Source organism: Salmo salar, chromosome ssa28 (genome assembly GCF_905237065.1).
Source record: "Salmo salar chromosome ssa28, Ssal_v3.1, whole genome shotgun sequence".
Classification (NCBI taxonomy): Eukaryota; Metazoa; Chordata; class Actinopteri; order Salmoniformes; family Salmonidae; genus Salmo; species Salmo salar.
The window spans coordinates 7,712,920-7,718,919 of NC_059469.1; positions in this window are offsets into that span (position 1 = coordinate 7,712,920).

Below are 6,000 nucleotides of genomic sequence, written 5' to 3' on the forward strand. Positions count from 1 at the left end.
GATTCAAGACCACACTTTTAGTATGACCGCTGCCAACAATTGTTTGTTAAGCTTGTTGTTTTCTGAAACTGAGATGAATGCAAATTGCTTAGTATGGCCCCTATGTTGGAAGGCTATTTTGTCCGTTCTCTGTTGACTGATTGACCTCAAGAGAGACATGGTCTTTCTAAAAATGGTTTCAGCCATGCACAGTCTGGCATTTAAAATGCACTAAGATTTGATTTCCCATGACCCCAGTCTCAACCTATTGTAGAAGACATTTATTATCTCCATCACCACTCAACTATACAGGAGTCTCATTTTAGAAATTCCATACCCACAGTCACCTTTTAAAGTTCACGCAAACCCCCATTGCTTTTCTATTGCATTACCATTCCATTGCATTGCAAGTTCCGCACTAGCCTTCAAGAACAGTAGGCCGCCAACTTAAAAGGGCAAATCATGCCATAATTATTTTTCATCAGTGACATTGTAAATTCGACTGCAATGATGTTCTAAACAGGCGATTAACAATTCACACAAATTCAAGGGCTTTTGAAACCAACTCAGCAATAGAATACACATTTATCCTGATCTATATATCGAAGCAGAGCATGGAATATCTAATGTTAAGGATCCACTCACTGAGGAGTTGAATATAATGAGGTAATGTACACTCAGTGGCCAATTTATTAAGCACACCACCCCATTCACGAAAACGGTTCACTCCTACAGACAGTAATTCACGTGGCTGTGGTTTGCTATATAAAGCAGACAGACAGGCATTGAGGCATTAAGTTACTGTTCAATTGAACGTTAGAATGGGCAAAACGAGTGACCTAAGCGACTTTGAACGTGGTATGATCGTCGGTGCCAGGCGCGCCGGTTCCAGGATCTCAGAACCGGTCGGCCTCCTAAGCTTTTCACGCCCGACAGTGTCTAGGGTTTACAGAGAATGGTGCAACAAATATAAGGTTAGCGGCAATGGGCGAAAACAAGCTTGTTGATGGAGAATGTCAAGAATCATGCAAGCTAACAGGCGGGCCACAAAAACAGGCAAATAACGGCACAGTACAACAGTGGTGTGCAGAACGACATCTCGGAACGCACAACTCGTCGGTCCTTGTCACGGATGCGCTATTGCAGCAGACGACCACACCAAGTTCCACTCCTATCAGCTAAAAACAAGAACAAGCAGCTCCAGTGAGCGTGCGATCACCAACACTGGACAATTGAGAAATAGAAAACATGGCCTGGTCCGGCGAATCCCGGTTCCTTTTGTGTCATGCTGATGGCAGGGTCAGGGTTTGTAGTAAGCAGCATGAGTCCATGGCTTGGTGTCAACGGTACAGGCTGGTGGTGGTGGTGTAATGGTATGGGGAATGTTTTCCTGGCACACGTTAGGTCCCTTGATATAATTTAGAAACTTTTGAATGCCATACCTTGTAGAATCCATGACTGAAGAATTCAGGCTGTTCTGGAGGCAATGGGGGGTACCCAATAGACTGGTCACTGAGTGTATGTATAAGCACCAAGGACACTATACCATCTGAGGAGAGCTTCCATCAGTACTAAGGTCCCAGAGGATTATTTTTATTATCCACAGCCACCTCACAGAGGGTCCTTGTCTCCCTACAATTTGGAGAGTCTGAAATGTAATTGGTAAAATTCCAGTTACGACAGACTAATCAGATGAAGCAATAGTGCGTTTCCAAAACATTGTACTTTTACGCCCTTTTTGTCTCAGCCACCATACTCAAATTATATCTTCAACAGTAATTTCCTTCTCATTTCGTCTAAAGGACAGACAGACATTGGACATACAGCATACGCATGCTTGTGTCCTCTCAGCTGTCAGGGACTAAATAAGCTAGACTCTTCTACATCTAAATAGTTGAGTCTTTTTGGTCTCAATTCATCTTCTCAGTTTTTTTTGTGTCGGATTTACACTGTCATTATGCCAGTCTGTCCTCTATGTGACAGCCTCTTAACCCTCAATGACACGAGGGGAAACATGTCACTATACCATCTGATTGTTTTACATATAAAAAAAAAAATAATAATTTAAATGTCATTTTTTTTACCATGGGGCAGAGAAACATTTGCAGTTTTATAGCTAATCTCATGCTATTTTACACATTTTGCCATGAGGCTGATAATTTTCGGGTTTGTTTGGGAGACAATTTCCTGTTATCCTACACATTTTGCCATTCTGCCATGCTCCTGTACATTTATTAAATATTTTACATTTATAGTTGTTTTTGTTTAAATCGTTTTCCTTTCTTTCAAGGTCTTTCAACATTACTAGCCAACACTACTAGCAAGCTAGCTATCTAGTTAGCTAGAGTGTTTTGATTTGAATGCACCACCCTATTTTTGTGTTGTTTCTATGGTCTCCAGAACCATGAGGAGTACTGCAATGGATGACAAGCTGGTAGAGATTAATTAATCGCTCCATCCTCAGATGGAGCGATTGGATGACGAGCTGTCATCATTGAGTGAGTCACCCCAAAGCTTGTGGGGCCCCCCGGCTGGCGGGGGCTGCAGGGTTGTATGCTTCACCAGTGACAAACACACACAATCTCAGAAACATAGCACAGTGGGAAAAGTGACTACTTGAAAAGTGACTACTTGAAAAGTGACTATGTGAAAAGTGACTACTTTGCACCCTAACTTACCTGCCTGAGCCCCTTTAAAGACTCAAGGATTGTACTGTAAGTTCAATAGGCACACATTTCCTAAAATATCAACCCGAAATACCAGACCTCAAATTCGAAAGACATTGATTCAAAGTCTAAGATTTAAGATATTATGGGTTGTCACTTCCCTTCTGCCCTGTATTCAGTCCATATCAATGATTTAGTATTGTTTTTTAAAAAGTGGGTTTCTCTAAAGGCCCCTGTCCATATTGTAGTTACAGAAAGTAAAAAGAATATGAAAAAATCATGCTGTTTACTTACAGTTACAATCAGTTGGAGATGGACAGCCAGCATAATTTCTCTGTGCCCTGAGATAACCAGCTGTCTGTTGAGAGGCTGTCTGAGGGAGAGGCTGTGCCTGTGGCCACCTGCAGCAGTGCTGAAAGCCAATCCTGGAGGATGGAATTACAGCTAAAATAGGTTTAATTTCTTGTCGGCAACAAAGGACTGTTTGATGTCTTGGCAACCGAACAGACACTCACCTAGTGATAAATGCAGTTGAGATTCCATTAAAAATACATGGTGCAAGTGATCAATGCCGATTGAGATTCTGCGCAGATTATTACAGCAATTGTGAATATCTCCACAGACCTGTGACAACCTACGCCCACCATCTTGAACATACACGCTTTATATGATAACATAAGACGAAATGTATAGTTGCAGTAACCTCAAAATGTGGCCATAGATGTGTTACTCATTTTAAGGTTGGATGTTATATTAGTTTGTAAGATAGCCTCAACATTAGTCTATTTACTGCATTACAAAAGTAATATTGAATTGTGTTTCGATGACAATGCAACCAAATATCAACATTTAAAGGAGACGTATCTACTGCTTGGAAAGTTTCACCTGAGCCACTACTGGCTTAACTAATCTCATTCTTTAACTTTTATTTTTGGTTGAGTTGGAGACGTGAATCCAAAATATCGTTTGTTAGCCTATTAACTTGTCGAAAAAGTTATTTATTGTATTTCAAAAGTGATGTCACTGCAACCAAATATACACATTTTGAAGAAGATTGATCTTCTGCTTGGATAGTTCCATCTGTGTCACTGACTAAGTCTGGCCATAATTCCAGTTTGTCTACAAATGAATAATTGATATGTTGGATTCACATCTCCAACTCAACCCGAAAATCATACTCTGAAATACTTTGTTAAACCTACCCTTTGGAATGACTTCGATAGCAACAGTGAATCTATTTCGTTTGTAAGTAGCAATCTCTTAACAATCATTCTCACGATAGCACATTGGTAATAGTCAGTGTGAAATATCATAGCTGGGCTTGATTAAAAACCCTGGATGGAAGACCAAAGAGTAGACAGATCAGTTAGGAGGTGCTGCCCAGCCTATAGTTTCTTTCTGATTGTGGATATAACGTTGAAGATCTGCTCTTTCTGTGACAGACTGACCAGGTGAATCCAGGTGAAAGCTATGATCCCTTATTGATGTCAACTGATAAATCCACTTTAGTCAGTGTAGATGAAGGGGCGTAGACTGCTTTTTTAAGCCTTGAGACAATTGAGACATGGATTGTGTATGTGTGACATTCAGAGGGTGAATGGACATGACAAAATATTTAAGTGCCTTTGAAAAGGGTATGGTAGTACAGTAGGTCAAATCAAATTTTATTTGTCACATACGCGTTTTTATTGCAGGTGTAGCGAAATGCCAGGTGCAATGGTTTGAGTATGTCAAGAACTTCACAGCTGCTGGGTTTTTCACACTCAACAGTTTTCCGTTTGTATCAAGAATGGTCCACCACCCAAAGGACATCCAGCCAACGGCAGGCCAGTAGTCGAAAACGGGTGAATGATGAAAGAGGACAGAAGAGGCTGACACGAATTGTGCAGAGCAACAGACGGGTTACAATTAGTCAACTGACAGTCCAGTTCAACATTGGTGCCCAAAGACCCATGAAAGAATATACAACTGGTCATCCCTTGACACGAAAGGTTTATGGCAGCCGACAACCTTACAGAGTTAATGAATGAAAACACTGGACACTGGGGAATTGGTAAAACATTGCCTGGTCTGACCAATCCCAGTTCCTGCTGTTTCACACTGATTGGAGGACTAGGGTATTCAGAAAACCACGAGTACATGCATCCACCATGCTGTGTGTCAACATTGCAGGTTGGTGCTGGTGATGCGAGTTGTGTTTTCATGGCACACATTGGGCCCCTTGATAAAAGTGGAGCAATTTTTGAATGCCACAGGATATCTGAACATCATTGCCAATCAGGTGCATGCATCTCTTCATGTCAGCGGTGTATCCATCTGGGAATGGATTTTTTTCAGCAGGATAATGCCCCATGCCACAAGGCTAGGATTGTCCATTAATGGTTCCAGGAACATGACAGTGAATTCAGCTTAGGGAGTGGTCGAAATTTACAAAAACTTTACCTGGATGAAAGTGGGGGATTTTTCAATTTCAGTCAGCTGGAGGGTTTAGTATTTTTTATTTAGTCCAGGGGAGGGTCATGTCATTTGCAATTGATTAACAAACCACACGCAATGGTAAATCTAAGCGCTGATGTAGCGCTATAGGTTCGGGGGTGTGCAGAAATATTTGAGCTATTTTCACAACCCAACATGATTGGCACAGTGCTGGTGGTGGCGCGAAAGGGCTGGGTTTTGCTGAATAAACCAGTTGTGGGTGTGCTGAAGCTTGGCCCCTCACTGGCCAATCAGAATGTGCTCCATGGCTAAACATGTGGTTGCTTCAAATTGTGTATTCCAATATTAGTCTGTTATAGTTGGTTAAATAGCTTACAGAAACTAAATAACAAAATGTAGACCCATTCCATCTTTGCTAAATATGTTAACTTGAATCTGTTTGCAGTTATTGTTCTAAGTCATTGTATGGTTTCAAAGCGGAAATATACACAGTGCCTTCAGAAAGTAGGGCCTTGGTTAGGGAGGTGAACAAGAACCCAATGGTCACTCTGACGGAGCTTTAGAGTTCCTCTGTGGAGATGGGAAAACCTTCCACAAGGACAACCATTTCTGCAGCGCTCCACCAGACTGAAGCCACTCTTCAGTAAAAGGCACATGACAGCCCACTTGGACTTTGCCGAAAGGCACCTAAAAGACTCTCAGACCATGAGAAACAAGATTATCTGGTCTGATGAAACCAAGATTGAACTCTTTGGCCTGAATGCCAAGCGTCACGTCTGGAGGGAACCTAGCACCATCCCTACGGTGATGCATGGTGGTGGGAGCATCATGCTGTGGGGATGTTTTTCAGCGGCAGGGACTGGGAGACTAGTCGGAATCGAGGCAAAGATGAACGGAGTACAGAGAGATCCTTGATGAA